Source organism: Sapajus apella, unplaced genomic scaffold (genome assembly GCF_009761245.1).
Source record: "Sapajus apella isolate SASKATOON/1434 unplaced genomic scaffold, GSC_monkey_1.0 scaffold39, whole genome shotgun sequence".
NCBI classification, from domain to species: Eukaryota; Metazoa; Chordata; class Mammalia; order Primates; family Cebidae; genus Sapajus; species Sapajus apella.
Window position 1 is genome coordinate 1,918,065 of NW_022436979.1, and position 18,423 is coordinate 1,936,487.

At 35.8% G+C, this 18,423-nt stretch overlaps 1 long non-coding RNA gene across 1 annotated transcript; it reads left to right on the top strand.

Annotated features, from left to right (window-relative positions):
* Nucleotides 1-2,240: 2,240 nt before the first annotated feature.
* Nucleotides 2,241-11,097, top strand: LOC116565104. The gene is made up of 3 exons (XR_004275259.1): nucleotides 2,241-2,601; nucleotides 7,563-7,568; nucleotides 11,084-11,097. It is a non-coding gene; the product is annotated as an uncharacterized LOC116565104 (long non-coding RNA).
* Nucleotides 11,098-18,423: the final 7,326 nt, after the last annotated feature.

Here is an 18,423-nt window from a genome sequence, read left to right on the forward strand (position 1 = left end):
CAATTAGTTATTTGCTGATTTGGCAACAACCTATATTTGCATTTCAACTGTGAAGAATTTCTGCAAAAAAAAATCCAAAAACCAAAATAACACTTTTAACTTTTTCCTTAGTAATGATCAAGGAGAAATCATAGAAGGATTTTCAAGGTTTTTGCATAATGAATCTCCGCAGGTTTTCTTAGTGGATTTTTTTTCTCTGATGAGTTTGTGCTTCTCACACAAGCAATAATCGAGAAAAACAGTAAAAGAAAATGTACTCAAGAAACCACTTTAGACAAATCTCTTAGGAGGAATTATGTATTGAATTTTTTTCCTCCAATTCTGCTCTCATGCTCCCTTTCCACCCACCATCTCCTTGTGCCTGCCACACACACACACACACACACACACACACACACACACTCCCTCACTACAGTAATAGGCTCTTCTTATCAGAGGGTTCACGTGGGAAAAAGAAAACATTTGTTCCTGTAAAACTGATGTTTTGTTTAAATTAGTTTAAAATCATGGCCCTTGTTCATTTATTTATGTTAATAAATGCCAACGGCTTTCTTTAAATCTTTATTGGGGTACGCTACAGTGTCCAGTCATGATATCTAACTTATTTGAATACATGAATTCATGTGCTATGTACACACAAATAATTAAAAGGCCCACATGTACCATAAAGAAGTTGCAAGTTTAATAATTTCCTGTAGCTAAATAAAATTTATGTCCTTCTCACTTAAAGTTATACTGAAAATAAATATCTCATTTACATTTTTAAAGACTCAGTTTATCTACATTCAGTAGGGTTTTTTGAATTAAATATAGTATAACATAATAAATGTATTTATCAACCAGTTTTATCCTTTTTACACTTACTGTGATGGGAAACTCCTCAAACTATCTGCATTTACATTTTGTGTTTAATGAGCTGTCTTTCCCTTTATGCTTTCAAAATTACTTATACAGTAATATATGTATGCTCACAGAATTCTGTTTTAAGAGTTTTTGCCTTGGAACATAATAAAGAAAAATAAACATCTCTTATTTCCTTTGATTTTTACTATCTCTCTGGCTTTGAACTCCATTTCAGAAAAAAATAATGCATACAATTAAATGGTTTTTAATAAATTAATGGAGTTATACAACCATCAACACAATTCGGTTTTTGAACATTTCTATCACTACAAAAGGCGTCCACCTGGCCCTGTGTGATCAAGTGCCTTTTCTTTGGTATCCTACCTAACCCTCTCACCCTCCCTACCCTCACCCTGGACACAAATTCCAATCTTTCGGTATCTCTATGATGCAGGATATTTCCCTGACTCCTCCATGGGGCTTGCCCTCTTTTACTCAGCGTGTAATTCTCAACTTGCTTGTGGGAGGGAGCGAGCGGTGAACAAGGTGGGAACTGGAGTACCTGAGTGCTGGAACCAGCTGGCCGTTTTCGCACTGGCAGGATCAAACCCCACTCACTGAGACCCGCTGCATTCCACCCCATGCGGGAGGCAGTGCACAGTGAGCAAGTGCAGGAAGCAGAGCCAGCGCGCAGAAGCGAACTCCTGCAGGCTCTAAGGCAGCAGACAGGGGGTGCCTATGACTACCAAAGCCCCAGAGGGTGTGTCTTTTAGCGCTGCCATCCACAGACAGCTTCAGGGTTAACAGCTCCCTGAGCCCTCTGCCTTTTCATGGGAGGTGGCTGCCTTCCGCCAGGGAGGGCAAAGGGTCAGTGTGATGACCTTTTGTAACAGCTCTGTGGTTTCTGAGCTCTTGTCCAGTGTCCAGGAAAAATGAGATTGCACGAAGCAATTGAAGGATGGTAAATGTGGGGAATTTGTTTGCCGATGAAAGTGGCTGTCAGTGAAAAGGGGAGCTAAAAAGGGGAGAGGGGTGTAGGCAGTGTTCCCCCGAAGTCTAGCTTTCTCCAACTCAGTTATTTTCTTAAGTTACCATGTCAAGCTTTCCCTCTGAAGTCAAGTCACTTCTCTCTGACATCCAACTGTAGTTCACGCTCCTCTCCAGCTGAGTCTGGGGGCTTGATAAGGTACAGGATGGCAGGCAGGATGGGCCATGGATGGTTTAGGAAAAGGCAACATTCAAGCAGGAAAACAGAGATACTAAGTTCTCACTTTGGACTGTGCTTTCAGGTTTTCTGGAGTGAGGGTGGGGTTTCACCAGGGACTCACTCTTTTCTGCCTGGAATTTCTCTGCCTCCTGTCCCTATGATCTATTCATAGAATCATGTTGATATGGTTTGGCTGTGCACCAAATCTCAACTTGAATTCTCTCTCCCAGAATTTCCACGTTATGTGAGGGACCCAGCAGGAGATAATTGAATCATGGGGACCAGTCTTTCCTTTGCTATTCACATGATAATGAATAAGTCTCATGAGATCTGATGGGTTTAGCAGGAATTTCCACTTTTGCTTATTCCTCATTTTCTCTTGCCATCACCATGTAAGAAGTGGCTTTCACTTCCCGCCATGATTCTGAGACCTCCCCAGCCATGTGGAACTCCAAGTCCAATTAAACCTCTTTTTCTTCCCAGTCTTGGGTATGTCTTCATCAGCAGAGTGAAAACAGATAAATGCGGTAAATTGGTACCAGGCATAGAGTGTTACTGAAAATATACCTGAAATGGTGGAAGCGACTTTGAAACTGGGTAACAGGCAGGAGATTGGAACAGTTTGAAGGGCTCAGAAGAAAACAGGAAAATGTGGGAAAGTTGAAACTTCTTACTGCCTTGTTGAATGGCTTTGGCCAAAATATTGATAGTGATATGGACAATAAAATCCAGGCTTGAGATGGTTGCAGATGGAGAAGAGAAAATTGTTGGGAACTGGAGCAAAAGTGACTCTTGCTATGTTTTAGCAAAGAGACTGACAGCATTTTGCCCCTGCCCTAGAGACTTGTGGAACTTTGAACTTGAGAGAGATGATTTAGGCTATCTGACAGAAGAAATTTCTAATTAGCAAAGCATTCAAGAGGTAACTTGAGTACTGTTACAGGCATTCAGTTTTAAAAGGGAAACAGAGTATAAAAGTTCAGAAAATTTGGAACCTGCCTATACAATGGAAAATAAAATACCATTTTCTGAAGAGAAATTCAAGCCAGCTGCAGAAATTTGCATAAGTAGCAAGAAGCCTAATGTTAATCACCAAGACGAGGGAGAAAATGTCTCTAGGGTATGTCAGAGACCGTTATGACTGCCTCTCCCATCACAGGTCTGGAGACCCAAGAGGAAAAAGTGGTTTTGTGGGTCAGGCCCAAGGTCCCCGTGCTGTGTGTAGCCTAGTGACTTGGTGTCCTGACTAGCTGCTCCAGCTGTGTCTGAAAGGGGCCAACATACAGCTCAAGCTGTGACTTCAAAGGGTGGAAGCCCCAAGCCTTGGCAGCTTCCATGTGGTGTTGAGCCTGTGGGTTCACAGAAACCAAGGATTGAGGTTTGGAAACCTCTGCCTAGATTTCAGGGAATGTATGGAAACTCCTGGATGTCCAGGCAAAAGATTGCTGAAGAGTTGGGGCCCTCGTGGAGAACCTCTGCTAGGGCAGTGTAGAAGGGAAATGTGGGGTCTGAGCCCCCACAAGAGTCCCTACTGGGGTACCACCTAGTGGAGCTGTGAGAAAAGGGCCACTGTCCTCCATACCCCAGAATGGTAGATCCACTGACAGTTTGCACTGTGACCCTGGAAAATCTACCAACATGGAACACCAGCCCAGGAAAACAGCCAGGAGGGAGTCTGTACCCTGCAAGCCACAGAGACAGAGCTGCCCAAGACCATGGGAGCCTACCTCTTGAATAATATGACCTTGGTGAGAGACCTGGAGTCACAGGAGATCATTTTGGATCTTTAAAATTTGACTGCCATACTGGATTTTAGACTTGCATGAGACATTCAGTCCTTTTGTTTTGTCCAATTTTTCTCATTTGGAATGGCTGTATTTACCCAATACCTGTACCACCATTGTATCTAGGAAGTAACTAGCTTGCTTTTGATTTTACAGGCTCATAGGCAGAAGGGACTTGCCTTGTCTCAGGTGAGATGTTGGACTGTGGACTTTCAGGTTAATGCTGAAATGAGCTAAGACTCTGGGGGACTGTTTGGAAGGCACAATTAGTTTTGAAATGTGAGGACATGAGATTTGAAGGGATCTGAGGCAGAATAATATGATTTGGCTGTGTCCCCACCCAAATCTCAATTTGAATTATATCTCAATTCCCACGTGTTGATGGAGGAATTCCCACGTGTTGATGGAGGAAGCCAGGGAAAGGGTTCATGGGGGCCAGTCTTTCCTGTGTTATTCTCATGATAGTGAATAAGTTTCATGAGTTCTGATGTGTTTATCAGAGGTTTCCACTTTTGTTTCTTCTTCATTCTCTCTTACTGCCACCATGCAATAAGTGCCTTTCACCTCCTGCCATGATTCTGAGGTCTCTCCACCCATGTGGAACTGGAAGACCAATTAAACCTCCTTTTCTTCCCAGTCTTGAGCATGTCTGTATCAGCAACATAAGAACACATTAATATACATACAATATATAGTTTTTTGAATCTGGCTTCTTAATTATAAGGATAATCCATGTAATAGCATATTTAAGTAGTTTATTCCTTTTTATTGCTGAATAGCATTCCACTGAATGGATGTACCACTTTTTTCCACTCACTAATTTACAGACATTTTGATTGTTTTGTGCTTTTTGATTATTGCAAATAGCACTACTTTCTCTGTGAGAAAAAGTACACTACTTATTGTTTACACAATGAGTACACTAATAATACATTTATGTAAATATATTGTGAATAAGCACTCAGGTGCAAGCCTTTATGTAGACATATATTTTCAATAATTGGGGGGTAGATACTGAGACATAGAATTGCTGGGTTGTAAAATAAATTTATATTAATCAACTTTCTAAAACTGCTGAATTTTTTCCAAGTAGGCTGTACCAGCAACGTAAAATGGTTCCAATTTCTCCACATCCTTGCTATTTTCCTTTTAATAAATTATTACTGTAGACATCTTAGTGGCTATAAAGTGGTCGATCATTGTGGTTTTTAATTATTCTAATTAGCACCAATGATGAACTTTTTCGTTTGCTTATTGGGCACTTTATCTTCTTCGGTGAAGTGACTATTTAAACCTTTTACTTAAAATGGATTGTTCATTCCCTTATCCAGTTATGAGTCTTATTTTGTTCTGTATACAAGTCTTTTATTGTATATTTGATTTTCAAATATTTTCTACACAAGTTTGTGGCTTTACATTTTGTTAATAAAATATTTTGAAGGTCAGATGTCCTTTTTAATTTTTATGAAGTTTATTTATTCTTTCTTTTTGTTTTTAATTATACTTTTGTTTCTTACCTTAGAATTCTTAGCTTAACCCAGGTTTTAAAGATTATCTATGTTTTTTGAAATATATATATAATTTAAACTCTTGTCTTCAAAAATCTACTATGTTTTTTATTGTGAGTGTGCATTATATGAAATAGAGTATAAATTCATCTTTCTGTCTGTGAATATGCAATTATTCCAGGAGTATTTTTGAAATGAACTACATTTTTTTATCGAATTCTCTTGGTTTCTTTGTTGGAAATCAATTGACCTTAAAGAGAAAATTTTTATATGTAATTTTATAGGTTCAATGTTTATGCTTATGCTAATATCACATTGTCTTGATTCCTTAGCATCATAGTAAGTTTTTAAGTAAGGAAGTATAAGTTGTTCTTTTCATTCTTCTCTTTAAATTTGTTGAAGCTATTCTGGATTATTTGCATTTCCATATAAATTTTAGGATAAGCACATCAATTTGGGCAAAATGCCTGCTGGGGATTTTATGGAGATCACCTTTCTTAACAATATTGAATTTTCAATCCATTTACACAGGATGTCTCAATTTATTTAGAATTTTGTTACTTTCTATCAACAATACTTTTAGTTTTCAGTGTATAGAGTCTTACACTTTGTTGTTAAATTTGTTTTTCTCTATTTCTTTTATTTTGAGTGTTAACATTCAAACATTCTTTAGTATTTCAGTTGCTAGTATATAGAAATGCAAATGATTTCTATACCTTGTTCTTACATCCTGTGAACTCACTCAGCTTGTTTATTGGCTCTAGAAGTGGTTTTGTGGATTACTTAAGACTGTCTACATACACAGTCATGTCACCTGCAAATAGAGACAGTTTTATTTTTTCTTTCCAATTGAGATAATTTTGGTTTTTTTATCTTTCCTTATTGTACTGGTAGAACTTTCAGTTCAATGTTGAATTGGAGTGGTGAGAATGACTATTTCCTTAGTCCCAATCTTTGGGGAAAAGCACTTAGTCTTTTACCCTTAAGTATGATGTTAGCTCTAGTGTTTCCATAGATGCCGATTATCAGGTTGAGAAAGTTTCCTTTTGTTCTTAATTTGTTGAGTTATTGCCATTAATAGATGTTGGATATTGTCAAATAATATTCCCATTTTTTTATTTACTCTATTTTATATGGCAAAAGGCATTAATTAATGTTCTGATGTTAAACCGATCTTGAATTTTTGGGATAAATCCTACTTGGTTATGATTTATAATCATTTTTATATGTTGCTGAATTTGGCTTACTTATGTTTTATTAAGAAGTTTTTGATCTGTACTCATGAATATTAGCCCATTGCTTTCTTGTAATTATCTGGCTTTGGTATTACTGGTATTATAAAATAAACTGAGAAGTGGTCTCCCCCTCTCAATTTTCTGGATTTTTTGAAGTACTGGTATTACTTCTTTCTTAAATATTAGATAGAATGGCTTCTCTTTCAATTCCTTTAAAATATTAGTGTTCTCTTCAAATTGTTCCAATTGTGTTCTCATATTATTTCATGCACTCTCCTTTAATAATCAAATCTGCAACTATACTATCAGCTTGCAGTTTGTGAACTGAGGACATCCAAATCTGTATCTCCAATTCACATTTCCCTCTTAAGTTCTATATTTCTTTTTAATTGGCTACTGGCTATTTGTTCCTAAATGTTCACTGGCATTTCAACTACCAAAATTATTCTCTCTTTGATAACAGAATAAAAGCCATAGAGTTTCACCCAGAACCATGAGCTTACCCACATCTATCTTGTGCTCCATATATTTGATGATTACTAAATCTTGTAAACACTCCATCCAGGGTATCTCTCTTGAATCTTCCCTCTCATCTTCTCCTCTGACACAATTATTTTTTCCCACTTGGATTAAGCTAATAACTTGACAGTTTTTTTGTTGTTGTTGCTCCTGTTTGGGGGCTACTTTTAATCACATGTTTTAACCAGAAGACCTCATTTGAAATATTAGGGGTGGTAACAGGAATATCCTCTAATTTGTGGGTGAAATCTTTAATCAATAGAAAAGGCAATGTCCTTCAAAGCAGCCTGTCTTTACAGCTGTGTGTGGCAGTATGATAAAGAATAATAATAGGTCCCTTCTTTGTATTTACACTTCTTCTTCTTCTTGTCTTTTTATAATGTAAACACTCTGCCTAAAAGAATATGTTAATACTATTCTTTTCTCCACTAAAAAATGTATCTTGCCCTTAATTATTTGCTGCAAGGGGGTTGTAAAATTTATCTGCTTTTCACCCAAAACCTTAGATCCACAAGGAAAGTTATGATGTGTATTGTCAAAAACATAAATTACAAATAATCTTTTTGTATCATAATTTTCTTTCGTTCTCTCACGTGACTATCTACTGATACCATTTCCCTAAAAAACAATCAGCAAAAGTAGAGTTTTAAAGGAACGGTTTAAAAGTCAAGCACAATTATCCATAGATAATAAAATCTGGGAAAAGAGGAAGATGAGAAATAAGAAAAAGAAATTATTTTCCTACTCCTAACCCTCAGAAAGTTATGTGTAATACATTTGCTTGATGAATGGATATTGTAGTTTCAATCACAAAAAGCGATTACAGTGACATTTTTAACAATCTGCATGTACAATAACAATTGTTCTGAAATGCCTGTGATTATATATTTAAACTAACTGCTGTTAATAAAATCGCTTATTTAAAAAAAAAATCAGTTAACAAATGAAATAACAGTTAATACCAATTACCAGTTGTCACGCTAACCGCAAAATACTAAAAGGTAGATATTTTGTTCCTTCACTTGTTCAGTTTGCTTCCAAGATGGGGGAAAGGGTATAAAGTTAAACATCTTTGAGATTACAATGCTGGGGTAAGCTATTCTTCCTCTGGCATTTACACACTATCATTAAAGTTATATTTCAACACTATTAATTATGCTTGACTGTCTCCTCGTCTAGTTTTGAAAGTAAGTAATTACAGAATATTTATATCCTGAAACATTTCTATATTGCTAGTTCAAAAGATATGCTTTTCAATATAGTGAGATTGTTCCTTCTTTCAACAAAAGTCACTTTATTTAAAATTAAATGGAAGGCTCCATTTCCCTTTCATATAAATCACATAGAAAATTTAAAAACCAAAACCAATGGTATATACAAGACCTTAAAAGACCCACATTATGGTCATATTTTCTGATTTCTGATTTTCTGAACTTTAAAAATATACTTACAAGAGACTTTTTGTGGAACCCGCTTTTCTTTGTATAGTGTTATTCTTTTTATATAATCATACATTTCATTTGTGTAATACTGCATACCTTGTAGCTCTTACGTGGCAAAAAATATTTTTTGCTCAAATTTGTTTATATTTAATGCAATTTGAATATATTATATAAAATGGCTTTTAACATCTTGGTGTTTAAAAATATTCAGTAGATGGAAAAGATAGTCCTTTTAACAATTTATGCTATGTCAGTAAATTGCTTATACTTAGTTGTAGAAGTACCAAATTCATAAAAGTCTGTATGGTAAGGATATTAGAAATTATCTAGACCCACGGTTCTCAAAGTGTGTTTCTGAACAGTTAGCATCAGCATCACCTGGACATGTGTTAGAAATGCAAATTCTCAGGCTCCAAGAAGACCTAGTTTGTGGATGGGGCTCTGACATCTATTTAAACTAGTCCTGCTGGTTATGCTGAGGCCTGCAAAGTTTGAGGACCACTGGGCTAGGCTAGTTATTCCCAAACACCTGTCTGTAGTTGGATACTGATGCATGACAAAATCACACCAGTTAGTGTAAGGGAAAAAATTACAGCAGGCAGCAATTTCTTAGAAAACAGGGAACTTTACTCTAAAATGACGTCTTATTGGCAATTTCTGGAAGTAAATAATTAAATGACGATAATGGCAAGTCTCTTCTTGAGGTCCTTTTTTTAGCAAAATTTAAGGTCTGACAGTCAATGTTTACTCTTAATATTTTTTGTGTGTTGTGGGGTGGGAGTGGAGGCCACTGTGTGGTGGTAAGTAAACTATTATTTCGTATAATTCCCCTTATTTATAGATGAAAAACTGACCCAGCAAGATTAAGGAAACGTCTCTGAGTCATATAATTATCTATATGTACAGCTAGAAAAAACCCACAAATCTGATCACCATGGAATCCAGTGATGTTTGATTATATTATGCTTTTTCTATAGAAACATAGGAGCAAATTTAATGGCACATGGTTTCACAGAACTATAAACACAAAGGAATCTATGATGAAGCAGAAGTAATAAATAATCCATAAAGTAACCGAAGACCAGGTACAGTGGCTCACGCCTATGATCCCTGCACTCTGGGAGGCCAAGGTGAGCAGATCACCTGAGGTCAGAAGCTTGAGACCAGCCTGGCCAACATGGAAAAACTCCATCTCTACTAAAAATAAAAAAAATAAAAAAAATAGCCAGGCGTCGTGGCAGTCACCTGTAGTCACCTGTAGTTCCAGCTACTCAGAAGGCTGAGGCAAGAGAATCCCTTGAATCTGGGAGACAGAGGTTGCAGTGAGCTTAGATCATGCCATTGCACTCCAGCCTGGGCAACAGAGGGAACTCCATCTCGCAGTGTCTCATGCCTGCAATCCCAGGGAGGCCGAGGCAGGCAGGTCACCTGAAATCAGGAATTCGAGACCAGCCTGGCCAATATGGAGACACCCCGTCTCCCCTAAAAATACAAAAAAATTAGCCAGGCGTTGTGGCAGTCGCCTGTTTTCCCAGCTACTTGGGAGACTGAGGCAAGAGAATTGCTTAAACCTGGGAATTGGAGGTTGCAGTGAGCCGAGATTGTGCCATTGCACTCCAGCCTGGGCAACAGAGGGGCACTCCTTCTCAAAAAAAATAAATAAATAAAGTAACAGAAGACCCTCAATCAGGAAAAGGCATTAAAGAGGTTGGCAAATCCTCAAGGATTCAACAGGGTTGTGCCAGGAATGAGATCACCATGAACCACAATTTGGCTGACAAAACTGTATGGGGACCTTCATATATCTGTACCTTCACTTAATATTTTGCCTTTTCTTAGAGTCATAGAATCTTTTCCTTTACATTGTACTGACAAAATACATAGGATTTATATGAAATGCTACTTTTTTTTCAATCTTATAAATGAGCATACAGAATTACACTCTAAATTAGATTCATTTTACCACAGCTAAGGATAATTAGCCAAATTGGGGATACATTTAAAATCTGATTTTGAGTCAGGATGTGGAGGTAGAACAGAGAGAGGAAGGATGAACACAACTTCACTCCCTGGTTCAAAACAACAGATTACTGCCTTGTTTCACAATTTGAGTGATTTTGATGTACCTTTGCAAAAGTTAAGGGTGAAGCAGAATAGTAGTAAAGAAAGTGAGAAGCAGAACATGTTATCCATTCAAAGTAGCTTTTGCTTTACATTGGTTGAGGTCTGATTTCTTTCCCTTCATGAACTAAGGAGATGCTCTGTCTGTGGTTCTCAAAGTGTGATACTGTGTGTAACCTAATCAAAGTAAAACAAAACAGACTTAAATTGCAGCTAACTCATACTTAAGTAAGACATCAGAAAATCTCCCTACTTGTAAAAGTTATTGCTGATTGCGATATTATACAACATGGATATGATTACTTGAGGTTTAGCAAGACAGCACCTAATACAGTGCTTTAAAAAAAAAAAAAAAAAACAATGATTTAGTAAATAGTATAACCCATCTACCATGTTAATATGACAGACTTATTCAAAACCAAAGTATGCTGAAAAGATGAATCTTTTTTAAAGGGAACTCAAATTTATACTGAAAAACTCAAAGATTAGTTCAGCAAGTTTAATAGTCTATACATTTTATGGCCTTAGGTTAATATATTTAAATACATTGTTTTTGTTTACTATCTCTACTAAAGTAAGACTAGCAATAAAATCAAACAACTTATATGCCTCCTTTTCTAGTGTCATCAATTTGTCCACTTGCAAGAGTGAAACGGATGGTTGCCTACATGCATGGTCTGAATGGAAGAATTTCAGAAAGGTTTCCTGCACAAAAATTATTCTTTCATAAATTGAAATAATTTTACAAAGAGCCTATTATTCTTATGTGTTAACCATTGCCTTTTTCATATATTCCCATTAAAAATTCAGTTTGTCCTAGGCCTTAACCTATCACAATCACAATAGTAAGACTATTCTTAGCAGGTTCCCTTTTCTCTTCCAACATAACCAAGGGCATCATAAGAGCACTGTGACCCTGAATACAAAAGGTAGAGGGGAGTTCACTGAAGAAATACTGATCGCTACACAATGTGGTCCTGAGCTTACCTCCTACAATATCTTTCTTGAGTTTTCACAGGATTTGCTATCAACACCAAGCCTTATGGAGTTTAAATTCATTTAATCAGTCTTTGCCTTTTTGACTCTCAAAAGGAGCTTTTATGGATGTTATCAACTACCTCTACCAAAATCGAATAAGTAGGATTGGATTTTCTTGTATATGTATTCACAGATTTAAGAAAAAAAACTAATCATTTATTTCAAACACTTTTTCATTTGACTTTCACAATATCATACTCTTAATTTCACTATTCATTTCTCATTTTCCAGCCATCTCAAAGCTATTTGTCTCAAGTCTCCATCTTCAGATGTCTAGTCTACACTCCTGCCCTTGGTGACTTCTTCAAGTCTTGTGGCTTTAAACAAGGTATATATGTTGAGGCTCCCCTAATTTACATCTCCAGTCTTAACTCATAGCAGAAATCTTATCTAGTCACTATGACTGCCTGTGTATCATCTTTATATCAAAGTCTAACAGGACTTAACTTCACATGTCAAAAAATACAACTCTCATTCCTCCCAAAAACAAACTCCTCCATTTTTCCCATATCCGTTATTAGAAGCCAAATCTTTCCAGATACTCAAGCCAAAAACAGGGCAGTCGCCTGGGACTCATCTTTTCCTCTACATCCCGCATTCAATTTATCTGGAAATCAAACTGACTCTACCTTCAAAATCTGAGTGTCTCTCACCACCTTCACTTCCACTGCCCTGGCTTATCTCATGATTGTTTTGTAGTTTTAGCCTCCTAACTACTTTAATTGATGATTGTTTCCTCACCTCCTTTTGATCTGTTAACAACCCGATAGTGAGAGTCATTCAGTTACAATGTAAGTCAGATCATGTCACTTACGTGGCCAAAACTCATCAGAACCTCTTAGAACTAAGTCTCCAGATGTGCCTAGCACTTGCCTCAGCATTCTGATCTTATTATCTGTCGTCTTCTTCTGTCTCCCTTAAGTACATACACACTATTTTCTTGAATGTGCCTGGAACACTGTCAGTTTGGAGACTTTGACCTTACTCTCTTTCCTAGCATGAAATGTATTTCCCCCCAATAACATTACAGCATGCTCCCTCACCTCCCATAAGTCTTTGCCTGAGAAATCATTTTCTCAGTGAGCCTTCTTTTCCACCATGTACTCAATACGTCTACCCCATTTAAAATGGAAATTTCCTTCACCCATGACACTCACTATTTTCCTTTCCTGCCATGTTTTTCCTCTGTGGCGTTTATACCATCTAACTACAGTGCACCTATCCAATGGAGTCATTGTAGGCACTTTGGCATTCTTTAAATAATCATATAGCTTAATTTATATAATCTGTTGTAAATTACAGAGCCTATTTCAAATATAAAGCTCCTACATTTTAATATGTTTTATTACCCTTTGGGCTGACATGTATTTATACAGCACATTATTATTTCCAAAGTATTTTTCCATGAAACTTTCTTCCTTATGGCCACAAAGCAATAGTATGTTAAGCAGGGAGGCATCATTATCAAAATTCCATTGATGAGAGCACAAGGCGCAATGAATACCAGGAGCTCTCTACTCTTGCTTACTCGGGGCAAGTGGTAAAAATAAAGCAAAGCTTTAAACATTAGCATCACTATTAAATAAAGGATGATCATTTCAAAAAAGTGTAAAACACTTTTTGTATATTTTGAATTTAATTTTTCTTGATTTGAGGGAAAAGATGAAAGAAACGACAATCTCCATCCTCTGCATGAAAATAATCTGGGTGCCTGTTTTAGTTGTAATCCACCTAAATTGATTTTTTGCTTATACACTTGTGTTTTAATTTACTCTTTCATCTGGAAAATCCATAGGCACATGGATATTCATTATTTAACTATGCAGTTAATTTTTCACCATCACTGCATTTGTTTAAATGTGGACCTTTAAAACATGAAAATGGTTCTTTTAATCTGGTTTAAATTCATTCTTGGAGAAAATGTAGAAATACATTAAGTATTCTATATTTAATAATTTAATTAAAATTAAATGGGCATATCAATAAAACAAGATAACAGTCTTGATAAAATGAACTACATTATTCATACAAACCCTGCATGAAAATGTCTTATGTTGTTCTCAAATTACACTCAATCCTGCATATATCCCGTGTTTACTTGTGGTTGTAACTTATTTCTTAGTCATGGTAAAATGCTTGCTATTATAAGTTGATGAATGATTTGCAATTGTTATAGACAAACTTTGCAAACTGGAAATAACATTCTTGCTGTTCTGCTGATCACTACTTTTTCTAAAGTAAACAAAAAAGAGACAAACAATGAAGAACAACCATTAAGTCATAATATGCTTTCATTGGAAGGTAAAAATTTTCTGCATATTTACTTCACTTTATTTTCTTGTAGAAACATACACTTCTGGATCATATTGTGGTTTTTTTTTTCCAAAATGACTTTGCCAAAATATTTAAGTATATAGAATAAAAATTTTATATGGCAATATGTTTTTACATATAATAATATACCTATCACTGATTTCTCAACTATGATGTCTTGATATTTTCTTTTTTTTTTTTCTTTTTTTTTTCTTTTTTTTTTTTGAGATTGAGTCTTACTCTGTCATTCAGGCTGGAGCACAGTTGCGCGATCTTGGTTTTGGCTTACTGCAATCTCCATCTCCCGGGTTCAAGTGATTCTCCCGCCTCAGCCTCCCAAGTAGCTGGAATTACAGGCAAACGACACAATGCCCAGATAATTTTTGTATTTTTAATAGAGACAGAGTTTTACCATGTTGGCCAAGCTTTTGATCTCAGGCAATCCACTCGCTTCAGCCTTCCAAAGTGCTGAGATTACAGGTGTGAGCCACCACGCCCAGCCATATTGATATTTTCTATGTGTTTGTTTTGTTTGGGGTTTGGTGAGTTTTTTGAATCTATTAGTTCATACTTTTCATCTAATTTGGAAAATTTAAATGACTTTTCTTAAAATAATTTTTCTAATCCTTGGCTTCTCTCTCTTCTTTTCTGAAACTTCAGTTACATGTTAGTTGGTGAGCTTGATATTGTTCCACAAATTACACAGACTTTTTTTTCTTTGCATCAGTATGCATAGGTGATATCACTGTATCCACAAATTCATCTATGTTTCCTTCTGAAGTGCTTAATTTGTATTTAACCTCAATGAGCATATTTCCATTTTATATTTGCTTGTATGTTTATGCATGTGATGTTTTGCATATGTTCTTATTTTTTTCTCCTGATTTTTATTATTACTTTTAAATTCCGAGTATTTTTGCAATAGCTGCTAAGAAACGTGTCTGCTAATTTCTGTATTTCTATGATGTTTGGTCTATTTTTATTAAATAGTTTTTATCCAGTGGATGGATCACATTTTATGTTGTTGTTGTTTTTTTTCCTTTTTTGGTACATGATTATTTTCATTGGATGCCATCACTGCATTTATTATGGTGTTAACTATCTGTATTTTGTTGCCTTTCTCTACAGAATTTTCAACTTTGAGTTTTCAGGGAGTTAACTTACTATTTCTGGCTATTAAGCTTTGATAGGATGTGTTTGAAGTAGTTAGAATTTTCAGAGAAAATATAGGAAGCCCAGTTAAATTTGAAATTTAAAATTTGAAATTAGATAAACAAAAACAAAACATTTTTTATGATAAGCATACCTCATGTGTTATTATAAATTAAAAATTGGGACATTAAGCTGAAACTTCAATTCTAATACTTGAGACCTCCATATATAAAAATGCTGTTTATCTGAAATTGAAATGAACTAAGCATCCTGTATATATTTTTTTTTAATTTGGCAACCCTAGGATTTATCTACTGGGGTCTCTATTAAATGATCCAAGTACTCACCAAGATCTCTCTCCTTTGGCTGGCTGGAAGTTGACCATCTCCCATCCTGTATGACCTCTAGGAATTTCTTAGCTTACGGCTTCCTGACAATTTTCTTTGCCTGAGCTTGTGAGTTTTCATCCTGTGTTTGTGTAGCTTTGTCTTCAGACAAGGAGTTAAGAGAAACCCTGTTTACATGTCTTGGATTCTGTATTAGTTTTCTATGGCTGCTGTATTAAATGATCACAGATTTAGTTGTTTAATACAATAGAAATTAATTCTCTCGTAGTGCAGAGGCCAGAAGTCTGAAATCAGTATCACTGGACTGAAATCATGGTGTCAAGCAGGACCACACTCCCTCTGGAAGCCCTCATGGAAAATTCACTCTTGCATCTTCCAACCTCTGGGGACTACAGGAATTCCCTAGCTTGTGGTGTAATCTTTCCATTCTCTGCCTCCATGGTCATGTTTGCGTCTTCACTTCCGTCTGCCAAAATGCCCTATGTTTCTCTATATTATGAAGACACTTGTGTTGATTGCACTTAAGGTTGACTTGGATTATCCAGGATAATCTCCCTTTCTCAAAATTCTTAATCATATCTGCAAAGACTCTTTTTCATATAAAGTAATATTTACAGATTCCAAGGATTAGGACCTGACGTTATTAGAAGCCATTCTTAAACCTACTACAAACTCTTTCTTTGCATAGCTCTGTATACTCCTCTACTTATAAAGAGCCACAAATTCCAGATGCTCTAACCTGGCATGTTTAAATTTTGATTTCTGTCTTCTCAACTCAGAGAGACTCTGCTCAGCTTGGGTTCCTCTTCCTTGTGTTATAGTTGAGAATATGTTTCCAGGCAGAGAGCAGGGTAAAATTATTTTTAAATTTATTTATTTACTAGATAAATTCTTAATAAACAGGAAGTCTGTGTCAGGTGAATAAGTTACAATGAGTCTGCTAAGGTGGGTCCTAATCTAATATATAATCCAGTATGCCTGGTATCCTTGTAATTTACAGTTACTACAAAAAACACCTAGAAATAAATTTAACCAAAGTAAAAAAGAAAAAAAAATTACAAAATCCCTATGAAACACCGATGAAATAAATTGAAGAGGGCTCAAAAAAACGTAAACATCTCCCATGTTCATGAATTGGAATAATTAATATTGATAAAATGTGCATACTACTCAAGTGTTATACAGATTCAACGCAATTCTTATCAAAATACCAATGATATCCTTCACAGAAATAGAAAACTAATCTTAAAATTTGTATGGAACAACAAAAGTACCCAAATAGCCAAAGCAATTCTGAGCAAAAAAAGCTGACTTTTATCACACTGACTTCAAATTATACTATGAGATATAGTAACCAAAGCAGCATCTTCTGGCATAAAAACAGACACAGAAACCTTTCAAACAGAAGAGAAGTTCAAAAATAAATCCACTCATTCTGACCAATGGATATCAGACAAAGTTCCTATAATACACAATGGGAAAAAGACAGTCTGTTCAATAAATGGTGTATGAAAAATATAATATCCATATGCAAAATAATGAAATTGGACCATTATCTGATACCATGTAAAGAACACATCAGAATGGATTGAAGACTTAAATGTAAATACCTGATACGGTGAAACTGTCAGAAGAAAACAGTGGGGAGGGAAATGCATCAGGATATTGATATGAGCAAAGATTCTTGGATAAGATTTCCAAAGCATGAGCTACAAAAACAAACTCAGACAAACGGGAATACATGAAGCTAAAAAGCTTCTTCACAACAGAGGAAGCAATCAACAAAGTGAAGAGACAGCCTACAGAACTGGAGAAAATGTTTGCAAACTGTTCATCTGCGAAGCATACATGTGATCAATAAGCAGAATATATAAGGAACTCAATCAGCTTAATAGCAAAAAAGGCAAATAATCTAATCTTAAAATGAGCAAAACCTGAACAAACATCACAAAAGAAGACATACTAATGGCCAGTAGGTATATAAAAAAATGTTCAACATCGTTTGGTCACCAGGGAAATCCAAATCAAATCCGCACTGAGATATTCTCTTATCCAAGCTAGAATGGCTTTTCTCAAAAGGACAAAAAATAACAAATGCTTGCAAGGATGTGGAGAAAGTGGAAAGCTCGTATACTGTTGGGGGAAATGTGAAGTAGTACAGCTTCTATGGAAAAGAGTATGAAGGCTCCTCAAAAACATAAAATAGATCTTCCATTTATCCAACAATGCCGCTGCTGGGTATATACTCATAAAAAGGAAGTCAGTAGGTTTATGTGACACCGGCAGTCCCCTGTTTAATCCATCACTATTCAATATAGCCAAAATATTTGTGTTTATCAACAGTTAAAAGGTTAAAGAAAATATGGTATATATACACAACAGACTATTATTCATCCATTTAAAAAATAAATTCCTATAACATTTGCAAAACAACATGGATAAAACTGGAGGTTAATATGTTAAGTGAAATAAGCCAGGCACAGGAAAACAAATACCACTCATTCTCATTCATATGTAAGAGCTAAAAAAGTAGATTTCATGGGGGAAAGAGAGAAGAATGTTGGTGACCAGAGGCCCGGGGTAGGGGGAGGAAATGAAGGGACTTTGGTTAATGGATACAAAAATACATTCTGATAGAAAGCATAGGTTCTAGTATTTGATAGTACAGTAGGGAGGTGATAGTTAATAATTATTGTAGATTTCAAAATAGCTAGAAGAGAAGAATTAAAATGTCCCCAACACAAAGAGAAGATGTGTGTCTGAGGCAATGGATACCCCAATTACTCCAATTTGATCACTATACTTTGTATACAGGCATCAAAATATAACATGTACCCCTAAAATATGTTAATGCGTATATCAGTAAAAGGAAAAATTACAAAAAAGGAAAGAAGAGGAGATGAGGACACACAGA